Source organism: Buteo buteo, chromosome 2 (genome assembly GCF_964188355.1).
Source record: "Buteo buteo chromosome 2, bButBut1.hap1.1, whole genome shotgun sequence".
NCBI lineage: Eukaryota > Metazoa > Chordata > Aves > Accipitriformes > Accipitridae > Buteo > Buteo buteo.
Window position 1 is genome coordinate 60547302 of NC_134172.1, and position 24762 is coordinate 60572063.

Sequence of the window (24762 nt, forward strand, 5' to 3'; positions counted from 1 at the left end):
TGACTGCACGCTCTCGCTGCGATGGGACGAATGCTGCGAACCCCCTGGGATCCGCGCATGCGGGATCTGCTGGGAGGCAAGCAGGGGGAAGGATGCATCAAGGGAAAACCAGAGGCAGGGGACCCCTAGGTTATGAAGATGCTATGTGATAAATTTGTTGTGGGACTGATACTTGCTCAGGCAAAGTCCTGTAAGGGAGATCTGTCCCCATGCCTATTGGCAAAAGCTTCGTAGCTGTATTGTTGGAGAGGGTGCTTTCCCCAAGCAGGAGGGGTTTTGCACAGTTGGCCGCCACGCCTGGGTCCCTCCGCTCCTCCCTGTGCCCAGCGCTGAAGCAGGACGTCATTATTTGATTTGAGGGATTTGGGGGAGAACTGGGACCTGTTGTTTAGTGCCCCAGTCCCACTCCCCTCCTGCTGGGGCTGCTGCCTGCTTCCCCACCACCCACTCGCCACTGCCTGCATGGAGTGCAGTATCCTCTTACCCACCTGTACCTGCCAGCCTGTTCCTTCTGAAGAGCACTAGGGAGATGTTGAGCAAACAGATCAGGCCACACAGTGCTAGCAAGTCCCCACCAGCGAAGGTAACCAAATCTCTGCAGCCTTTTCTCTTTAGTCTTGGCATGAAAGGAGCTGGGAAAGGCCAGACAAATCCCAGGTAGATGCTCTGTGCTTGTCAACAGTAGCTTCAAACCTCCTGCAGGAAAATCTGCCTTGTTTTGCTGAAAGAGATGCTAAATCAAACCAGCAGGTTATTTATCCTGAAACACATTTGTCTACTCCACCAGTGCTGTACCAAGTTAAGGCATGGTGAATTACAGCAACTGCCCTTCTCAGGTTAGCCCATACCTAACTTCTGCAGCAGTCATGCCTGCACAACACATACTTGATGCTCTCAGCTATCTCAGGTCTTTTTTGAAACTAGTAACTCTGGGTTTATTCACTTCACTTGTTGTCCAAGAGCGGGGCCTGGGTTCCAGCATGCCTGTACCAGGCAGACCCCTCCAGCCTTCCCACCTCCATGCTTCTGGGCAGCCACCCTTCTCTGCCGCCTCAAGAGAAGACTTACCCAGTCTCCACAAGCCCTTGTAGAAAACTGGTTTTCAGACCACAAGCATCACCATCCCCATGCGTCTGATGCGCAGGTTGGGGGAAGCTATCCTGGCCCCAGGCTCAACCTTCATCCTTGACCATCGCTGGCCCTTTGGAGGAAAAACAGGAACACTAACAAAGATAGTAGGGAAAAAAATGTGCAAGGTATGATTTTTTTTTTATTTGTTGATGTTTTTTCTTTACAAAAATGCAGAGTTTCATCCTTACTGCTGTTAGTGCTAAAAGAGAAACTGATGAAAGCCACAGTAGATTTGCTTCATCAGATAACATAATACATCATTCAAAAGGTAAGTTGCAAACAGTGGTCCTAATCTCATAACATTAACCACAACCTCTGCTTTTCCTCCCCTCAAAATCCCAGCCACTTTGAAAAAAATCTATCTTCTTGTCCTGCAATAAGTGATTTTTTTATCAATGTGATATATCCAGCAGTGAAATGGATTTCCCTTTTTACAAGGTATGACAATTTTTGCTATGGAATATTTCCATTACAAGAGATTTGATCGATTTGAGAAGTGTCCTAGATAATAGCAGGCTGATCAAGAATAAATTCGCCTGAACGTTGATGTAGAGTACTGTTTTTAAGTGGGTTAATGTTGTTCCTAATAAGAATGTGTAATGTTTGGAAAAGTTGCTTCTTGTAAAACAACTACAACATTATATCATTTTTATATCCCTCAATTTGGCAAATACTCATGTTTTTCACTTTCCCTTCGGGAAGGAATTGTCTGTATGACCTGAAAAACTTTGGTCTTTCTTAATGACTCAGGTTGAAAGCAAACAGTAGTGGCCTGCGCCAAATATTGATCTGATCCTGGAAAGGGCTGGCCAGCTGCAGGCTGCTCTAAGTGGAAGCTGTATGTGGTTGAAACTGTGCTTTGATCAGGCTGCATCACTTCCTGTCTTGTTTGTGAGTTGAAAATCAGAGATCTGCCTTCTTCAGGGAAAGCCAAAACCGTGCCACTCTGCTCCTCTTTCCTGTGCTTTGTCCTGAACTCTTTCCTATGTACCTGCTCCCTCACCAGTTGCCAGATAACAAATGCGTTGCTTATTCCAACTTTTTTGTACCAGAGGAGAAAAACATGCATGTCTGAAGAGTGAGTTTCTCTGACACGTACTGTACAGGGTGTTTCACCCACAGATATGAGCACTGTGCTGAGCTGTGGGGTATCCTTATTTTTGTGCAACGCCTGCTCAGGCAGAGTACAGGCTCAGCACAGAGGGGCTGCCAGACAAGTCACCACAAAGACACGGTCACAAAGACACTCACTGGAGACTCTTGCTCGTTTACAAATAGTGAGTGGGTTTTCTTCTGTCTAGTGCTATCATTAGAGCACCATGCATCTCTCTCCCATCTTTCTCTCTGTGGTTTTGCCCAGAACGAGTGACTGTGGCTCCTCCATCACCTGTGCAGTTGTCGTAGCATTTTCAACTTGTCTGTAGAGGCAAGTCCTGTGCAGAGCTGTTGCAGGTCTTCAGGTCCAGCCTAAACTGTGGGATGGCAGTGGCACTTCTTGAGGCCTTTCGTACCTCTGGGACACCCCATGATGAAAATCAGCTTTCCCCCGTTGTGCTGAGGGAGACAGACCCACCATAAGCAGGATCGATGCCTGCTCCCCAAGCCGGACTCCCCTTCCCCACCTACTTGGCTCTGCCCTGGTGCATGAGGGCCAGGGAGACCCCAAAACAGCCACCTCTTGGTGTCACTGGGCATGCTTTATCACCTCCTCCGTGTTTTGGAGGAACAGCCCTTTGCACGTTATAACTCACGGAGGATCAGTGAGTGGAGCCGGCAGCCACACATGGCTCTGCCTCGGGCTCCTTGCTGCCATCCAGCCGTACCGTGACCGCAGGCTGGGACCAGCACCAGTCCAGAATCGCTTTGCTTAATTACAGCTATTTTAGTGGAGACTACATCTTCCGTGGGAGTAAATAGTCAGGATTTGGGAAATGCCAGACAGAATCAAAAGGAAAAGCAAAACTCTTTTTGTCGGTGTTCCTATGCCACAATTTTAACGTCTAAGAAGCTTTTTCCCTGCACTTACACCCAAAGACAGTTGATGCAATAAAAGCACAGCTTTGGTCCAAAACGGTCCATTCTGGATTTGCATAGTACTTTATTATTTTTAAGAGAAACTGGCTTACTTCCAAATTCATATGCCAGAGGCTGAATGAGCTAAATTTAAATACCATAGTATTTCAAATGGATATTTTACATTAACAGCAATCTCATTTATTTTAGTTTAGCATTTTCACATAGTTTTTCAAAGTTAAGCTAGACCCACTGTGTAAGAATGAGTGTTTCATTAATTTTTATAAGAGTTATAAGAAGCATATGTTTTAAAGCTTAATTTTGTAACATAGCAAAGTATATTTTAGACATATTTATTTACATAATGGCCACATTAAAAGAAATTTTCATATGGAAAAATGTAGCAATACCAAGCGATGGTTACCACAAAGTTTTTTAAAAAAATATTAATGATATGGAGTGAAAAGAAATTGGAAAAATTTTAAAAATTAAATGAGAGGATATGATTTTTTTTTTTTTAAGTGCTCAAAGTGAGCACATTTCCACTCCTATCACAAAGCCAGTGAAAGCACAGTGTTCTACAGGAAACTTTCATGAGGAATCACAAAAAAAAAAAGTCATGTGAAAGAACTGAAGTATCTCACCTGGACAACCAGATCTTCATCCTAAAAAGGTGAGAAGTGTTGATTCTGGCTTTGCTGTTCTGATCAGTTTTGGTTCAGGTTGCATTTTGTTAAATGAAGTATGTAATATACATATATATATATATAAAAAACATGTAAAACAAATATTTTACTAGAATATAGCAATAAAAGAAAAGCACAGAAATGTAAATGTTTTGACAATATCAAAACAAGACTTGGCACAAAATAATCAGACCTCTTCTGGTGAGAAAATTTGTGGAATATCTTAGGTTTTGGCAAAAAATGCATTTTTCTGTAACAAGAAAACCTCTCCAGCATTTTATCAGCTCAAAGTTACCACAAGTATCATGAAAATTGTTACAGCTAATAAATAAACTACATCAGCACATAATCCTACTAGAATTAAATCAACAGCTACTGTAACCTCCATTTGTCTAAGGAAAAGTTTGAAGAAATCCTCAAAATGTAATTTGTTTTTACAGGTTTTCAGACGTTAGAAACTGTAAGCCTTGCCTTAACAGGAATTTGAATTACCATCTAAAATAATTTATACAAGATGCACTGAAGAGATTTTATGTATATAAAAGACATATGGGTTTTGCTCTGCTTTGACTGAAGAGCTGTTTTTTCTGTAGGCATGTGTATTCACATTTTGAGGGTAGTCTTATAATCTAAGGTTTTCAGCAAGGGTGCAGGTTTTTACATCAGGTATATTTTCTGAGGAAAGCACAAGAGATTCATTTTTTCTCTGAATGCTTGGAGAACATTAATAATATGAACAGGAATTTTGCTTTCCCAAAACCTATAAGATTGGACCTGTTGTGTCCAATACCTATTGGACCTACTATAAAGCCTGAACCCATTAGCCTTGAAAACCATTAAGCTGGAGCCAAAACCCAAATAAACTGGCAAGTATATCAGGAAAGCAACAAAATCATCATTGCCCCATTATTCCAGGGGTTTATTTCCTCATCGAGTAACAACACTCTTGACTTCTCCCCACAGAAAGTTGTGTAACGTCCTGCTCCATGAAGGCATGCATTCCTGGAAGAGTGGAGGTCCTGAGAATGTCAAAAGCTCTTGAAAACAGGTCCAGCTTCCACTTTGCCAGACACTATGGCAAAGACTACTCTAAGAGCTAATTTTGGATAACAAGCAATCAGCAGGGGCAGAACATCCTGTAAGTATCTACAGCTGAACCCTCTTAAACAAGATTGGGATCACCCAAAGCTTTCTCATGGGTGTTAATATGGTGATTAAAGTTTACAAGAGGCCTGTGGTTTTATTTTTGTCTTGTCACATGCAATGGCAGCTAGGCAGCAAAGGTGCCTTAATGTATTGATGTTTAAGAGTCATAGGACTGTTTGGTCACCTATGTGCAGAATGCAAGACATGTTTATGTAGCAATAACTGCTATATAAATTTAGTCATGGTTGTTGTATGAGTGGTGTTGGGCAAAGATGTGGCAGCATATTCAGAAATATTATTTCCATAAATGTACTTTCACTGGCATGTCTGCTTTAGTCTGCCAGAGCATCTGTAAGTACAAGTCTTCTGTTGTATGTAAAATAGATATGCTCATGGATGTTTGTAATGTGCAAATATGTGCTCTGTCACTGTGAGATATACCTCTTCAGAGCTGGCAATGTCTGCTGGCAGCACTGTATACTAGCAGATCCTGTCATCTTTTGTTATGTACGCTTTTCCCCACAAAAGCCAACGTGAGACCTCCTACTACATTTTTTTGTGTAACATTTTGGGGAGGGGGGGACAACGAACAGACAGGAACTGCCAACTTTTGGAAGGTGACCTACTCCATAAAATATGTAGGGTTGTTTCTTCCACTTTCTGCTTCTGTTCTTTCTCACCTTTGTATTTAAAACACTGTCTTGAACAGACAGCATCCTGAGTGAGTCTTATCAAGGTCAGAGCTTGTTGCTCTGGCACAGATTTGAATACGAAACTTTGTAGATATCTGATTCCCAAACATCTTGGGAAGCCATGTTTACCACCACTAGCTTGCCTGTAACTGTGGTCAAATTTCTGCTTCCTTTGTTTCATTTCCATTTTTAGAAGACACATCCAATTTAGTTTAATCAAAAGTTAATTCCATTTAATCTAAATTTAAAAGGGTTGTGTGAACAATTTTCTTTGTTTTGTTTTGGATTATGGGTTTTGGCTATTGAGCAAAAAGCTGAGAGCAACTTAAGTTTTCATGATGAAGAATTTACATATTTTCATTTTTCTCTCTTAAAAATGTTTGAAACTAAGTTACTTATTTCAGCAGAAATTAGTCCTTTTTTTTTTTTTTTCAGTTGAAAGCAAATGAAATCTCATGACAATGGTAGTTTTTATCTCAGGACCTTCTAGAATGGTCATTGTAACCAGAATGGATGCAGGCACACAGAGAAGTTGCCCTAGCTGCAGGGCTAGGACAAACTTGGGGAAAGTTTTCTCTAGTTCGGTCGCTTGATTATGCTCCACTATGTATAAAGCACCTAGATTTTTTGGGAACTGGCACTCACCTACGTGTGGAGTAGTTTAGGAGAGGCATTTGTTTGGTGTCTGTCTCATTTACAATATAACTATTTCACACAGGGTGGAAAGCAGCTGCAGAAACTACTGAAAGATAATGTCTGCCTACATCAACATATAATTTGGTGATTTGAATTTAAATGATTCAAATCTGCTCAAATAACGGGATAGATACCAAAGAGTGCTTTCTTTAAAACCACTTGGTGAACTTGAGGGGATAAGTTCCTTGCACGCATTGCCTGGCTATAGGCAATTGTGAGATGGCCAGCCTTGATTTGGTTGTTCACCTATAGATGCCGACGTGCTGTTTTATATGTCCCCAGGGCATCATATCTGGGTTTCAGCTCCTGGTCACTTGGTCTGGGTCTCCTGTACTTTTATATCATATCTGCCAGCCTTGTGCTAACATCCTAGGTGCCCTGGGGCATGTCAGTTGGGTGCCTATGCAAGGGCAGTAGACTTGAGCCACATCAGTCCACTGAGTCTTGAAAACAACTATCTCTGCGTTCAGATGTCAATGATCATTAGGGCTTGACAGCCTCGTTCTCTTTCTCACCCTGTGTTTTATCTTGAGCAGTGCAACAATAAAATATTTACTAACTTTTGTATGCATGCAGAGTATAAGCAAAGGGGTGACACTACATCTTTGAGGCAAGGATTCTGTGGGCAGAATTGCAAACAAATAAGAAAACAGCAAACTGGGAAGAATCTGTTATGCTGTTTGTCCCAAACTGGTTTACAGTTGCAAGTATGTAGATTTTGTATATTAACTGCTGAAATTCTTTGTGTAAGCATAGCCTGATGTGAAGGAGAAGAAAAGCAATCAAGAAACCCAGCTTGGTAAAGAGTTTCAGGAGATGTTCTTGAAGAACTGCTGAAACAGGCTTCATGCTCAGATCTGGGTTGGATCATGGGGATGTGAACGTATTCACCTGGGTGTTTGATATGCTTGAGTGTGCATCAGAGAGAACAGAAACCAAAGGTGGACAAGGTTATTTGTTTATCACAGAAGAGAAGCAAACATTTACGAGATGTCAGCTCAAATGTTGAACTATCTCGATGATTTGGTAGTAAGACTTCAGGACAGGGTCTGAGTTTCTCCTATTTTGTGTCTGCAGTGCCAACCCTCACCTTGGCTCACAGGTGATCTCAGTTGTAAAGGCTATGTCCGCTTTAAGAGTATCACAAGGTGAGATTTTCATTTGCCTTTGTCCTTTTGCTGCTTTACATCAAAGATCAATCAATGATGAAAGGAAATGTGTGGTTTCCAGGATGGATTTACTTTTGATTAACTTCTGGTGTCAATGAGCAGGATCTTGCCCACCGTGTTCAGTGTGGGCGAGGTCACATCTCCATGTGCTACCTCTCCCTATGATGTCCTCAGTGATGCATTGTACTCAATGCAGCAAGCTGCTACCTGGCACACAAGAGGTGGCACTCTCCTTCTAATCTGATCCGTCTACAATGGAGAGAGGTTATGTACCAGTACGTGCTGGGGGGCAGCTGGCTGGAAAGCAGGTCTGCAGAGAAGGACCATGGGGTCCTGCTGGACAACAACCTGGCCATGAGCCAGCAATGCACCCTTGCGGCAAAGGAGGCCAATAGCATCCAGGGCTGAATTAGGAGTGTTGCCAGGGGGTCCAGGGAGGTGATCCTTTCCCTCTGCTCAGCACTGGTGAGGGTACAGCTGGAGTCCTGGGTCCAGTTCTGGGCTCCCCCATACAAGAGAGACATAGACATACTAGAGAAAGTCTAGCAAAGGGCCACAAGGATGGTGAAGTTACTGGAGCACCTCCCGTATGAGGAAAGGCTGAGAGAGCTGGGACTGTGCAGCCTGGAGAAGAGTAGGCTTGAGGGTTCTCGTTGATGTGTATAAATACCTGACAGGAGGGAATGAAGAAGACAGAGGCAGGCTCTTTTCAGTGGTGCTCAGTGACAGGACCAGAGGTGATGGGCACACACTGAAACACACAAGGTTCCCTCTGGTCAGGAAACACCCTTTTACTGTGGAGATGGCAGAGCACTTGGACCAGGTTGACCAGGTTGTGGAGTCTCCATCCTTGGAGATACACAACCCCCCCCTTAGATACAATCCTGGGCAACCTGCTCTAGGTGACCCTGCTTGAGCTGCAGGAGCAGACCTCATGATCTCAAGAGGCCCCTGCCAACCTGAGGGGTTCTGTGATTCTGTAATGTGGTCATGTTTGGGACTTTGTAGCTTTGAAGTGGAATACTTGCTTAGTGTTGTCTGGTAACTTAAAACTAAAAAAAAAAAAAAGTGATGCTTTCTTTTATAGTTGTTGTTTTAAAAAAATTGCTGATATTATATATTAGAAACTTGATATTTGAATCTGAAGTGAATGGGTTCAATGACTATGCACCTGAAGTTTAAACAGTGGGCTATATTATGCCTTGCTGCAAAATCCTGCTCTTCTAGAGAGGATAATCTTTCAACACCATCCCCAATGGTCTTCAAATTCTTCCCTACCCACCTTCTTCTTCAAAGACTGCTTTGCATGCAGCAAAGAAAGAGAAGTAGCTGGTGGGTGCTGCCTCATCGCCAGCATGGATGTGCATGTCCCATTGAGTGGAGAGTAGATCTTCACAGAGAAGGTCCATCGGCTCCCACAAGTTTAGCCCCAGAGCTTAAATGCCAAAGAGGCTATCCGTACCTGAAAGGGCTTCATTATCACAGATTCTGGGTGTATTTGTCTTGTATTAAATGCCCAGAAACATCCAGAAATCTCCAGCAATTCTTGAAAAAGAAGGTTTGCTGCATCCTCTAAGTCTGAGAGTGGTTTTGTAACATAAAAAGCTTTGCTGTGAAACACTCATTTAGCCTTTTACTATGAACACACTTGTGATCTGCAACTCTGAACCATGAAGAATAGTCATATGTTTTTGAGTCCTTGTATGATAGCCACAAACACCAGTAGTTATTAATGGTCTAGAATGGCATATAGTAAAAGCATGAAAAGTGAACCCAGAGGGAAGTCAACCATTAACTTCAGAAGCAGAAAAGCTTTTGAAGTTGGAAATTTGCTAGCTATGGAAGCTTCATCAACTCCTTATTATTTACAGTTTGCTCTTCAAATGTAATGCCAGTAAAAGGACAGAACAGCTGGAAAGAGAGTGATTTTCTTGCCAGCTCCACGGACCTCTGATTACAAACACATGACTGCATGCCACACAAAAGTGACAGGGTGAGCAAGTATGCTATGCTGAAGGTACATCACCAGTTGTACAGTTCTGTGAGAGGACAATACTGGCAAGCAACTAACACTACAGCAAAATTTAAAAAGCCAACCTTTGCAGCTTATTTTGCACAGAAAGGAAATAGCACAACACATTCTTCCTATTATTACAAATAAATTGTTTTATTATTGCAAAATAAAATATATGATGCATGTGGGTCTGTGTGTATATACACACACTACATGTATATACACACAAATACATATAAATATGTAAATACACATGCACACACCTGTATATATTTCTATAGTACCAGTACATACGGAAGGCTATAGTCAGACTATCTAAAAAGTGTACAGGACTTGGCCAAAACTGTCCTGCCTGTGTGAAAGAAATACTTCAGAATATATTAAAGAAATAATGAAAAAAAAAAAGAAGCTCATAAACTGAAATCCCAGAAATTGTGGCAGGATTCATGCACTTGATTGCTAGATAACCTGCATTGCTTTTCAGAAAGTGCAGAATTAATATCCATTAGCTATCAATCATTTTTTTTTATATATGAAGTCAAACTCCATACAATTCAGACCACATTGTTTTCATGTTTACCTTTCAAAAAGCAAACAAATAATAAAATAATAAGTTGCTGTGTGACACAATAAGAAATACTGTGTTAGTGGTTTGTGTTGCATCAAGGGGTGCAGTGAGGTGTGCAGTGCCTGCTGTCCAGCTCCCATACTGCCGTACCAGCAAAAACCACACAGAGGTGTGTGGTTACAAAGACCACACTGCAATATTTTTGTAACTGATCTGCTGGACAGGACGATATGTATTTTTCAGTAATTTTATACGTCTTAAAGAGTAACAGCCGTTACAGATTTACACGCACTCCATTAACTATAAATTTAGGATTTTGAAGGCAGGCAAGTTTCTGCCTATTTTCACTCCAAATCTTTTGCCATTCAGATACATTCTTCTTAAAACTTAATGTCATTATGTCGTTTTCACTCTTATGTTATAGATTAATTTTTGTAACTTCAACTGTACAGAAGTTACAATTGGTATTGAATTTGCCTAAAACTAAATTGGAATCATCTATGCCCAAAGTTATCTCCAAAAACGTAGCCATCGTTAATAAAGCCATTGTAATGAATTGGTGCTTAATTGCACAGTAATTTTAACAACGGTACAAAGTTCCTTTTTAGGTGCTGTTTGGTCAAAGAACAAATGGCAGCAGTAGAGTTGCCTCTTTAGGGTATAAATAAATGTAGCAAAATCACTGACAAGCCAATGGGAAAGAAAAAAGCCATCAAGAGTCTGTGAAATCAGATATGGAAAATCCTACTTTTATCTCCCCCCGTCATTAGTCCCTGCCCTCCATCCTTCTACCTTTCCTGCACATTCAGCAAGTGCCAGATCAATGTTAGCCAAAGGATTTTTCCACTTACGTCTATTCTAGCCGACAGAGATGACGACAGCCCATTATCTCTGTTACCGCAGCACTGAGGAGCCTCAGTCAGGGATCCTGTGGCGCTTGGGGTGATATGAAACATAGAGACAGTCTCTTGGTCTGCCTCAGAGCAGCTGGAGCCTAAATATGTGTCACATATCTTGCCCCGCAGACAGCTGCAGAAAATGGATCACACCAGTGCTCGCATGCTCAACACCCGCCATTGGCATTGGTAGCACCCTATGCCATGCGGTGCAATAGGGCATCTGCCTGAACAGACATTGATTTCTCACTCCTTAAGCAGCACTGGTGATACTCTGCTGCTGGTGTTACCTTTAAGCTAGTATTTGAGTTAACTATCAAATAAACTAGCAGCCTGATTTTAGCATCAGGGGCACCTGAGAAAGATCAAGGTGAAATTACCCTTACAATTCATTACATGAAACTCAATGTGCAAGCTTGGGTAATCCTAGATACACATTGTTAACCTGTACCTGTATTTCCTTATCAGCGTCTGTGTTGATATTTCACAGAAAATAAGGTGCCTGTACCCCCAGGCTCTGCTTTTTTCCGGCGGGCGGGGCGCAGGGTGGGGGGCTGAGTTCTGGTGGTGCTTCCCAAGTTGTTCTCATTTTTTATTTTGTGGTTTATATTGCCACATCCTCAAAAAATGTATGCAATAGACAAAACACCGTCCCCTTGGAAGCCATTTATTTTCACTCCATAGGCACATCCCCACACTTACTCATGCATCTATTTAATGTAAATAGAGTAGGTAGGGAGATAGCTGTGAGGGAAAATGTTGTGGTTTAAAATCATTGGAGACAGCAAAGTTATGCTCCCTCTCTTTAATAATAACAAACCCGTGCTTATAACTCTTATCAAGCAGTCTGTGCAACGTCTGCGTCCTTTCACTAATTTCAACAAACCATCCTGAGGAGTGGGAAGATTAGCTGTGGGGTTGTTTATTCTTGGTGGAGTTATGGCCATGCTCTCCTTGATTTGAGAGAGAGGAGTAAAATAAAATCTTGTTTGTATCTATCTCATCTCATCTGTCTTGTGTTCCTGCAGTGGGAGAGAATAACTCCAAGGGATTTAAGATGCAAGCAGATGGGGTGCTCTTCTTGCAGCACTTCCATGTTAAGGGGCTTCACAATCTTTTGGGCTGGCTCCTGTGCCCCAGTGGGCATGGCTGAAGGGTGTGCAGGTCCTGCTTCTGAGCAACCCACACACGCATCCGCAGCCAAATATTTTCCTCTCACATGCATGTTGCCAGCTTGCCTACAGCAGCCCAATCCTGAGCTCTGGCTCCGTTTCTTGCTCTTGTAAGGAGGCAAGAGAAATACTGTGGGAGCCCAGTCCTGGATGCAAAACTGCTTTTCTCTCTGCAGCCAGAGAAACTGCGGGATGCGGAATGTTATGGCAACTGAGCAACCATTTCATTAAACACCCCACAAAACCCTACAGCACCCTGTATTAAGTGCGTGGCAATTAATGCCTGTAATTAATGTGTGGGCATTAATTACACAATCGGCTTTAACAGAAGAGAACCTCTGTTATTCTTCTTTTTTTGCTTTTAGGCTCAAAAATTGACTGTTTCCTGTGTTTCGTAGATACAGATTTAGACCTTAGAGCCTGGATGTTCATTGTGGGTTTTTCGGCAGGAGTGAATAGTTGACCTCTTTTTTGGGGGATTAATATCTGAACTAAGAAACCAGAAGGAAAAATTGTTCAGGGTTACCTTTGATTTAAATAAAAAGGAGCTAATTTTCTTTGTGGGTTCTCTCTCACTTTCCCTGTGTTCCTTTCTGCATGCTTCTATCTGTGCGTGCATGCACATGCACAAACACACACATTTTGGGTTATATTGCATGGTTTTGGGGGGGGATACTTTTATAACGGAAAAACTGTTTGATTTTGAAACAGAATAGTATTTTGAATTGAAACCCAACTTTTTTAAAAACTAAAATTCCTTTTGTAAAATATGTCATTTAGGAAAGAAAAATTTTCAGATATTTGGATGCATTTTTTCTGACTTTATTTGCTAAATTCCACAGGTTTTTATAGACAATTTTGGTCAGTGTATATTTGCAAGTTTCAGTAGTTACATTTGTGTGAAAACTTTGCTAAGACCCACTATGGATAAGATGATCAGGAATTCACAGCTATCTTTTTCATGACAGATCTATGGACTAGACAGTAAAGGATAACTTTGAATCCAGCTTTCAAATCACAGGGAAGATTACCCTACAAAAAGACATCATAGACTATATACTGAGGGGGGCAATATTGGGAGGCAATCTCAAATCAAAAGCTACCAACAAGAAAATAAGAAAATGGCTTTTTTTGCTGCTAAGCCTACTTGCACACATTTTTCTCTGTAGGCAGCTTTGTTTTCCAGTTCTGCATTAGGTGCAGTACACAGTAAGCCAAACTTACTGCAAACTTAACAATAGCCCCCCCAACCAAGTTACGCCGGATTTTTGCCAGTTTGAGCCTGACGGTCCCATTTGGTCTCATGCTTGACTTTGTGGAAACTGCTGATGTGTGCGCACTTGTATAAGTGAGAGTAACTTTGTATTCATGTCTGCAAGTTATAGCAGAAACCTTTGCATTTTTGAGCCTTTTCCCTCTCTGGATTTTGCCAGAAAACAGCAGGAGGCTAGAGGCCACCACAGGCGGGCTCCACATCCAAGCCCCTGGCCAACAGCTTTCACCACAACCTGGGCAGGAACGAGGGCCTGGGGCAGGAGCTGCAGAAAGTTTGGTGTGGTGGGGTTTTTTTTATTCTTTTTTATTTTTTTTTTGTATTGCTGAGGGAGTTTGTCTCGGCTGTGTTTATCTGGGGTGGAAGAGGAAGCTTGCAGGCAGCATGATGCATGGGCGGCAAGTGCCGGCATGATGTCATGGCGAAAGGGAACAGAGCCCAGCTGTGTCACATGGGCTGGGGAGGGAGCTGCTGCGGCGCGGGGCGGCCACTTTATCAATTAGGTAACGTCTGAGGGAGATTGGGGGGGAATTTCATTACATTGTGTTGGGCCGTACCGTTGATGCGTTTGTTAACAAACATCTGCAAGGGACCTTGCATTTTCTCGGGGAGCGCAGGCTCAAGTTGAATCATGCTGCCACGAGTGAGCAGAGGGAAGGGGCGGGGAGGGGGGAAAGCGATAACTTCCCTCCAAAAAAAACTCCAGAAGGGCTTTGCCCTTGGTGGACTTCCTATCAAGATCTGGGGGAGATGCTGCTCTGTGCATTGCGTGATGGAGACGGCGGGATGAAGTGTTGTTTACGTGCACCTGGTTACCCGGGGCTGGTGGTGAAGGACCGCTAGTCCTGTTGAGCAGACATCTTTGGGAAGCCCACTAAGACCCTTTGTAAAGTCTTGGGAATTATTTCGCCCCACTCTTCTCTTTAGGGAAAGACCAAAAAGCCAAGAGCTGTGTGAGAAACAACATGGAAACACTGGTGCCAGCCTTCCCTTTGTAAATGGAAAGTTAGCAATTTGAAGGCAAACGTATTGCTAAGGGCCAGCTCGATGCTGCATTATCTCTCCTATGAGCATCTCAAAGCTGCCATAAATAAATGACCTCATTCTCCCAATACTCCCATGAAGAAGGTATGTAAGCAGGCCTCTGCTTCCTTTGCCAGATGGCATGCATCTCCAAGACAGTGCAGCCACTGTAAGCCACTTCACTGGAAGAAAGTGCCAGGTGTCCACGCACTGAAGAGCATGCCCTGTAGATATTTCTAGCTAGGGATGCTTCAAAATCACAGATGATTTTGCTAACCTAACCTCAGGGGAAGTGGCAGAGGAGCAGAGCTCACCCCTGTGGTTCACAATCCCAGCAAGCACTGGGACTGCCAGGCTCCCTCCCACATGTATTGAGTTCTGGCAGTGTTAAATGCTGCTTCACAAACACATGCAAAGCCATGTGCCCCCACCCAAGAAGCTAAAAAATTGCTTTAGTTACGCATTTTGTTCCTGCCAGCAGGAGGAGGATACATTTTCCTTCCTCCTGAACGCCAGCAAGCGCCCAGGCGAGGGGGGAACAGCGTGCCTACGGGGCTACACCGGGGCTGGTCCTGCACCCGCTGAAACTCGGCATAAATCAGGATTAGCGCTGCAGCATCTGGGGAGCTGCGCCAGCAGTGAGCCGACAAGAGAGGGAAATCAGGCCCCGCAAAGCAAGGCTCCCCGAGTGACATGTTTATTTCAGCCAAGCTCCCATCTTTTATCCCCTAAACAGAGCAGCCTGGTAAGCCCTTCTAAGTCTCTGGTATGCTACACTGATATGGGAGCCCTGCTCTCACCCTGCTGGAAGGAAACATGGGAGAAAGGGACCAGCATTATGTGTTTCAGCATCATCAGCCGAGGCCCTCACTGCCCATTCAAGCACCCCGAGTTGCCCTGCCATGGGGTAGGCTCTTTTTTTGGCCCCAGGCACTGCCTGCAACCTGCTGATGGGGAGGGGAGGGAGAAGGGGAGTGCGATGGGAAACTGCTGAGCAGAGAAAATGCAGCCCTCCTTGTCCTCCCTCCTCCCCCCCTCGCCTGGGAGCAATTGATTTAGGAGCTTTTCTTAAGTAAAAATTTCATCACGAAAGAGCTTTCTTCCAAGAGCCGCTGAGAAATTGTCTCACCCCCTCTCTCTTATTTATGTGTGTATATATATATATTTATGTTTGTATATAGGAGGATGCGGCTTTCCTGTCCCAGGTGGCAGGTACTTGAACTAATGGGTTTATTTGGTGTCCTTGCCTGGAAAACAATATGTAGTCATAGGGCTTAAGGTGGCACAAAAAATGACTGAAGCATCATTGCTGAATGTCTGAAAATTCCTCATGATGGATTATGAGGGATAATAACCTTGACCTTTCCTCCAAGGCTGAGAGGAGCACTTAGGAGACAGCAAGTATGTTTCCTAATATTTTTGGCATTAGAATTTCAATAAAAATCAACTAAATCCACAGGCTAAAGGCTACCCTTAAAATCCATGGTATTACTGAGATAGATAGGCTTTGAGTTGCTTCTGAATCCACGGTCATCTTTCTAGACTTTAGACACAGGACAAAAGTACTGTGTCCCGAGTCTTGCTCATATGCGTGAATGCCTGAGCAGGGCCCTTCTGAAGCACCCAGATGTCCCATCGAGATATGTGGGGAATCCATGTCCTCTCCCGTGAAGTGCTTTGCAGGGTCGAGGCCTCAATGCTCTGTGTTGCACCATGATATTTAAAATATATTTCTAAAAATCCCTTAGAAAAAAGTGAATTCTATTTGAAGAGAACATGTCAAACCTGTGAATGGGTCCAGGTCTACCAAACATGAAGACATTCAAACTTCCTGCAGTGATTAGGGAGGTCTTGCCACACATAGAAAGCTACCCACTGGGGCATTAGTGGAGACACTCAATATTCAAAATCATAATAACAAGCTATAGGGACCCTACCCTGAACTAGACCCAGTAGAACTTACTGGACAAATAGGAGTTTTCATTAAAAAAAAATCCCCATTTAGAACATTGGAAAATGGGTGTTTTTCTCTTCAGCCCCACAGGAAAATTAAGACAATTTAGACTGCAGACAGTTCTTCTTGCCCTTACGTTCTTGTGGTTTTCCAGCATTAGCCTAGCAGATGAGTAAAGAAGTACGAAAAATATTTTTCCTTGTTTCATTTTATTCTGTTGTTCTTTTCTTGTTTGAAAGGAGTCTCAAGGTATTAATTCTGATTCCTTGAAGAGAAAATGCTTTAACTGTTCAAAGAAATATTTAAACTGGAAATGGTAGTCTCTTTGTTAAGAACTTACATTAAAAATTTATATAATTATCTGTTTTTCTAGATAAAAAGAAAATAATTAGAGCAAAAACCTGCAGAAAGGCAAGTGTGCCATCAATAGTGTGGAATAAACATGTTCCAAAATACCAAGTAATTTCAGAGCTTTCGGAAGATAAATTGCTTAACTGAACAAAGGATACTTCCTGAAAGAATTCATTGTCACTTAAGCCAGATTTGTAAGGAAAGCATGCTCTTGAAAATGGCTTACCTCCGAGGTCTGTGCACAAAACACAGAAATAAAATGCACTGCTTTGTCAGTAATTGCCAGTTTAAGACAAAACGGTAGTACCTAGTTTATCCAAATCACTCTGCCTTTGTAGATGATTGTGTAAATGTATTCTGCTTTTTGTGAGAGTTTTAAGGAAGATGAGATTTAAATTGATAGGTAATGTACACAAGTAATATCTACCCTGCAGTTCTAGGAATGAACTGTTAATAGCTCTTTACAAATGCTTGGATATTGATACTAAAAGGTAGATGGGACTAAAGCAGAGCACCCCCAAATAACAAGCAGGGATTTCCCAAAGCTCGGAGCCCTCTTTTCCCTTGTCTAGCACAGAAATAGTAGCAGCGGCTGCAGCCACCCCCCCTGCATAGCTCTTTGCCTGCTGGGGTGACCACATGCAGGTTTTGAGTGCACTTAGTGACTACTTACTTAGTGAGTATTTATTTTAAATGATCTGCTTTTGTAAACTTTCATGGCAGTAAATTCATTATTTTAGCTAATTGAGGAGATTAAACATAAAAGGACCGCGATACAGCAATTCACTAATGAAGACTCGTGTTAGGGGATGAGTCTGATCTTCTTTCATGGTGAAGTATCAACTCTGCAGGATATCAGCTCCTACAAAACAAACTGAAAGGGACTGCAGAGCAGCTCACCCAGCCAGATGTTGACTGAGACCATGGGGACCAGCAGGACCAGAAAAAGACATATTAGAGGGCAGTAATAACATTTGGAAATGGCAGTTCATGAGGTATCTCAGACGAGATGGATGATGGTCTGAAAGACTGCCTAAAAAACATCCAGGAGTAGGTACATATGATCCTGGCATGGCTGCATGGGCAAGGAAAGCAAGTAAGCCAAGGAGAAAATTGCAGTGATTTTTTCCCAAAGAACTGCCCTCTGTTCTATCAAATTCACAGTCAGTGTTGATACCTGGATTCAAATACTAGGTTCAAAACTTGGAATGAATGTAAGTGATGAAGATTTCTAAAGCTGTAGAAAGAAAAAAAATCATAAAGCAGGGTAATTGGGGGATTTGTACATTTTTCCAAGTGATAGACTAAAAGTCTCTTTGCTTCACAATAAATTTCATTCTGTTTGACTCTTTCCTCTCTAAAAAGCCCTGTCAGTAAACCAGAATCAGCAAGATTCTCCCTCTCTCTGCCCTCCTGGAGCCTGGGTTTCCTGATGAACATGTTCCATTTGCAGGACTCTCATGTTCCACTGCAAACTTTTCTATTTGTACTTTCCTCGAAGACCACAGGAGCCACATGAACTTCAGAAACGCTGCTTGCAATAACAAATCTGAGCCACAGAAGGGTTTCCAGAGTCTGGATCACAATTAGATGTGCTCTTGGTTTAAGAATGATTAATCTAGACATCTCAGAATAAATATTTCTTCATGTTATTGCACAACGTTCAATATGTAAGCAGTTTGCACACACTTAAAGAAAGAAAGAGATATAGGAACAACCGATAAACAGTCCCTTCCTACCCGCTTCGAGGGAAGAGCTTGCACAAGCTTAAAGACCTTCCCAGCACTGCTTGCTTCTTGACAAGATTGCTCTTTCTCCCAGCCTGGTGTTGCTCATTAGGAAGCAGATAGAGGTTCCCTTCTGTCTGGGGACAAGAACAGTGAGCCAGGAAATGCCAAAATGCCATGCCAAATCCCTGTCCCACCTGACCCAGGAGAAAAAGCATCTTCTCCAGGTGTCTGATTGCATCAACACCCATCATCTGTAGGAAAACTCCCACCCAAAGAGGAGGGGAGGGCATTCCCTGCCTAGAGCTGGCAAGGAAGAAAGCAAGGCTATAAGAAGCTTGTGGTGACTAGCCTTCATCTTGGCCTTTGCTGAGAAAATCTTTCAGGGTTTTGTGAGTTGGACTTCATGGAGGTGAGGGCTGTCACTTGCTGTGGTGGGTTCATTTGCCACTTTTGGGTATGAGCATGAGTGACAGCAGTGTGTTGGTCTCCCTCTTGCACAGGACACCTAAGGTGTATTGCATGCATGCCTGGTGTCTATTGTTGTACTGTGCTGTTACCATAGCTGAACACAAATGCTAATATCAATGTGTTATCCTCCTTGGCCCTGATCTTGGTGCAAGTGCTAATGGCCACCTAAGGTGGAGAAAAGTAATAAATGGTCCATGAAATGCTACTTGCCTGCTACCTTCAGGCACAGGGAGCTCTCTTGCCTACAGCCCTTTAATCAGTGTACTATTGAGTACTCAGGTTAAGTTGGTCCTTTGTCAGCCTTGCTTCAGTCAGGATTAGGTCTTTTTCATTTAAATTATATTTCACACAATGTAGACCTGAAACTGTAGCTGGCCTCTTGCAATTTGTGTGAAGCTCGCTGGTGGTAGGTAGAACAGCTGTGAAGTTATTTATTTACTGAAGTGACTTCCCCCCCCTCCCCCCCTTAAAAAAGCTAAATTTTGAGAAGAGGATTAAAAAAAAGTCTCCCTTATTTTCCTCCTCGTCCCAGAATTTCCAGAAGTCCTTTGCCTTTCTGGCCATATCTGCCCCATGCCTTGAAATGCTTTTGCCTATTGGCTTGTGTGTGTGCATGCACATATGCCTGCTGCAAATTTTTGTGTGTGCATATTTATATCTTGGTGGCTGTGTTGCCAAGGAGCTCTGAAAGAAAGCAGAGCTGAGATAACTTCTAATCCACCTTTCTGTGATAATGTGGCGCAAGTGAAAAAAGCCAGGGGTCTTTCTCCAATCTAGCTGTGCTCTAGGTTTGGTAGATTGGGGTCTTTAACAAGCACTTGGGACTTTGCTCTTTCTCTCTCTGTCTTGGGACTAGTGCTTGGCAGGGGAGAAAGCAAATACCTGGGCGATTGGAAACTGTAGGCCTTTGCTTGAGGAAGATTTAGAAACTGAATATTTCTGGTTGGGTCTGGGCAGACAGCCACTGTCTTGAGTCATCTGTGCCTGCTATCAAAGTGCTCTGTTTAGTTTTCCCTGTCCATCCTTGTGGAAAAGGGGTCACAGAGCTGGAGGGGTGTGAGCCCTGCCTGAGTTGATGTTGCTTTCCTGCTTAAGAAAAGGGATGGACACAAAATGATTGTACCACCCTTCAGTAGTTCCTGAGATGTGAAAGTCCTTCTCCTTGGTTTCTGTTCCCCTGGAGGGTCTCTGGACTGTTTGCAGAGGGAGCAGGAATCCAAAACAGCCAATGACTTCACGGTCCTGCCTTTCAGCATAGATTTTTGTTGCTTTTACTCAAAGCAGAGCCTAGACTTCCCCTAGCTGGGAGAGTGCCTGGGCTGTTGGACCATCTTGTAGTTCTGTGATGACCCTTCCTGCCTCTCAGAAACTTTCCTCCTGAGTAGAGATAACCATGCTCAAACTGCAATGCCTGATGCTTTCCTCATAGCCTCCTAAAACAGGTTTGGTTTTGGAGTAGGCATTTTCTGATGAAAGTGTTCCTTACTGCAGAACTCCTCACTTGGCTCCTTCTGCATTCGTTACTTGTACATAATATAATATACTTGCTGGTAGCGGGTATTTGCAGGCTATTTTGCTGATGTTGTCCCTGTGTAGCAAATAGAAAGAGACAGTTTGACAGAGAATCTTTGGAGGATAATTAATTTTCATTTTGACAAGGGTTTCAATTAAGTGTGTTGCTCTTCTTCATCTTCTGGATATTATGAATAATGGGCCAAATGTTCCCATGGTGTAACTGCATTAATGGCCTCAAACAAGATGTAAACATATGCAGCATCTTTTGAAGTTTCATCATCCATAGGCTTTTTAGGATGCTCAGTGCTTTTGCCTTTTCCATCTGCATTTGTTCTCTGTTGGAATTGGCTTGGCTTTTTGGAGTCTTATTAGACTCCAAAGGTAGATCTAGAATATGGAATGGCCACTTGATATCTAACTTGTAGCATTACTGATGGGTTGATACTGTTCCGTAATTTTTTAATGTTTTTGAACAGATGGATGCCAATACAAAAGGCAAGGCATCTGTTACTGGTCAGTTTATTCTCAACACAGATGCAAAGCAATGAACAAGCACAGGTGACAGTTTCATTGCACCGGATATCATGAGGCTTAGATCAAAAGACCTCAACAAGCCATGAAAGAGATTCTCTGTTTTGCCATTATATAGTACTATTCTCGACATAAGCGATATTGGTTTCTTGAAAATGTTATGACTTTTTCAGATTGAGAGAGCATGGGTTCTTTATCATAAACATGAGTGACTAATTCTGCCACTTTCTAATGTTAGGGTATTTGGCTTTGCAGCCTTTCCTTTCCACCAACATGTCTTTTGGGTTGTTATTGCCTACTCATATAGCATTTAAAGCATATTGAGAATAGTAAAATGTGATCATATACCATTGCACTGATTTTCCTGCCTGCTCCCTGTGACGGGAGTGGGATCTGCAAGTCTGTGCAATGGTTCTTGCACTAGCTGAGCTCATGATGTAACTTATAAGAGGTCAGAGCTCTATTATGGCTGCTAAGGGCAGTAAGAAGTTCACAGGCATCCTCTGACAGGGCAGGAAAGGCAATACTTTGGGGTGCTGACTCCAGGCTCTAGCAGGCCAGTGAAGATTCTCTTTACCCATCCTGTTCCAAAATTGTTCCTCCCAGCTGCTGCCCTTCCTGCCTGTGTGCCCACATTTGCTCTGATCTTTCTTGTATCTCCTTTGCTATGCACTCTCCTCATTCATCTGAGCTTCATCTTCCCTTCTCCTTCCTCCTCTCTACTTATTCACCCCTCTGCACCTTTGTCAGGCTGCTCTCATTCTTCTTTGCCAGAGCATTAACAAGGAGAGTGGAGGGCACAGCACAGGCAGCATCCCTCCTGTTAGCTCTCCTGTCTGGCTCCACGGAGGCCCCAGATAGACAGGAGAAAAGACTGCAGGAAGAATGATTGCAAGAAACATTTTGCTTGGCCCTTTACCCCTGGGATGTTCTGTGGAGACAGCCTAATCTGGTTGAATGCAAGAACTGAGGGAGGTTAGAGCAAGGGACCATCAGGGATCTTTGCAGACAAGCTAATAGTTTCCAGCTGAGCATTTGTGAACATTAATTTATTTTTGCAGAGGCTTTGAATATGGACAGAGGCAGAAAGCACATCCTTGATGAGACAACAAGCTACTTCTCAAATGCTAAGCTGCCACTCTCAAGCACAGGAGACCTCAGAGCTCTGCACATGGCTGAGATACCCCCTCACCAGGTCTCCATCACCTAAGTATAAAGTTAAGGGAAGTCTTACCTGAGGTGAGCGCCCAGAAATACTTGAGGATGGCAAGTGAGTCAAAACCGCTCGCAAAGTGAGTCTCCTGCTAGAAAGGCAGCCTATGCACACCTTCTGATATTGCCTATGGGAGAATAGGAGAATTATCACCATTTTTGTTTTAATTCTCTCTGCCTCAGTGGTTTCAGCAACAGTTCCTTCTCCATCATATGCTCCTTGGGTTTTCTGCTTGTTTCTCTTTTTGAAGCCTATTTCTAAGGTGTCTTAATGCCAGTCTCCCAGATTCAGGCCTTCAGACACTAAGGCAATGATGCAACTGCTTTGTGCCCCTTCACAAGACTATGGTGCTGCTCACCTGCAGAATGTTGGGCTCCCTTTCTCCTGTGGCTGGCACATAGCTCTTGGGACATGACCAGCACCTGCTTGGTCATCTCTGAGCCCATGCCTGTCTTCCTGCTCTCAGGTGAACCAGTTGTGGTGGTGGTGCCTTGAGTCCTACCCTGCTGCTCCTTCAGGCTCTCTGCTCAAGTCTGGTACCCAAAATTGTCTCTTCATGCTGCTCTGCCAGTTGATGTGCTCACAGGATGAGAGAATGACTTTTTGTGGTGGATATTACAGGGTAATGAGAAAAGGTGGTATTACGTACCATCTGAGACAGGTCTTTTGCTAACCAATATATTGCCTTGGAGATACTCTGAGGGGCTGGCAGACTTTTCTGGTTGGGAGTTTTAGAAGTCCTGTCCCTGAAAAATGTGGCCTTCTCAGGGGTTCCCATGGATAGCTAAAGTCGTCATGGTTTTTGTAGGGCTGTGAATCATATTGGTGTCACTCAAATATCCAAGTCAAGAAAGCTGTGACACTGCAGGGTCAGATCTGGAACCAGGGTTCTCCCCCTGGCATCTCTTCCTCCAAATCTGCTCACTTCGCTCATGGTTTATGGGATGGATTCTAGACCACAAAAACTTTCTGACTGGAAATCCTGACTGTATGACTATCTCTCATGTTGTGTTATGGAGCCTTTTATACTGGATTGGTGTCTAAGCCTGCTCTGTGGCTGTTCATCAGAGAAGGCTTTTTATTTAAATAATTGTCCCCAGGATCTGTCTTAATTGAGCAGAAATAAACACGTGCAGAGTTAGTAGGGGAACCCATAGCTGTGTTGAATGTGCCATGCTGGATGTCATGAGAGGAAGAGCAGAGCTTGCAGAATGCCATTGCTCCACCATCTTCCTCCAGCCTCATGTTCTTGTGGTACAAAAAAATATATCATTAAAGATTAACTGAGTGTGTAACTACAAAAAGTGAGGTGTTCAAACATCAAGAAAACCATAGTGGGAAAGTGGTGTTAGACTTTGTCATAGCTGTATTACAAAGCAAAGCAAATAAAACTTGTATGCTTGAGAAGAGTGCTTTAATGTGAAGAGATACTACCTTTAGCTGAGTGATGCTTAAGTCCACTCAGTAAGACAAAGCCCTCAGATGTGCAAGAATGAAAAATTAAGAGCATGTGTGGCTATATAATAAGTTTTTCTTGCAGCTGAGTAGTTGTAATAGAGTGTCATGAAGTAGAAAATAGAGCAAGTGTTACATATTTTAGATGAGGGTGGGAGAATAGTGTAATATTTATTAGAGGCTGGACACTGGATCTATTTAGAAAAAAAAAGAAAAGCTCTCCTTGGAATTTGTTTGACATCAGCCTGGTAGCTGGATCCATTCCTGCTTTAACAGCCCACACAGAGTGACACTCTGCAAACACAACATTGTCACCTGAACAATTCACTCAACAGCTCACTGTGCTGTCAATCAGAGCAGACTCATTTCTCTTCTAAAAAAATTTTTTTTGTATTCCCTCATTTTTTTTCTTTTGTCTCCAAGCCTTTGTTGATGTTGACAGCTCATCCTTTGGCCATCATTCATCCTGGCTACTGCAAACTTTGGAGAAAATAAAAACCCTGCTCCCCTAATCAGATTAGAGGGCCTGCAAATTGAATTCAGCCCCTCTCAGTGTCCCCTCAGCTGGCTGTCATTAGGAGCAAAGGCTGGCCCTTGGCAGAGGTCCAAACACCAGCTAACTGAATTTGAGATGCTGGAGTCTTGACAGGCCAATGAAGGTAATTGAAGAGCTGTGGGGATCTTGTAAAATTTCAGGCAGTGGAGATTACGCTGGGGGGATCTGGGGGACCCATCTGTAAGAAGGGATGGGGCACTGAAAAGCAGCTCTCTTCATTGGCTCAGATGGCACAGATGGATAGAGGAAAAATATTGAAATGCAAAAATGAGGTTATCAACATACTGACTTCTTTGCCCCCTTCTCTGCCTTGACTGAATGCCCATATCCAAATATCATTGATTGGTTGTAGTTCAGAAGTGTCCAGAGGCCTTGGGCGTTGTGTAAACATGCTGAATTAGTAAATGCTGTGTTTGAACAATGTTAGTTCTTAAAATATTAAGAACCAAAAAGAGAGACTGCAAACTCATGTTTGGATTTATTTGCTGGACTATCTTATCCTGGAGTCCT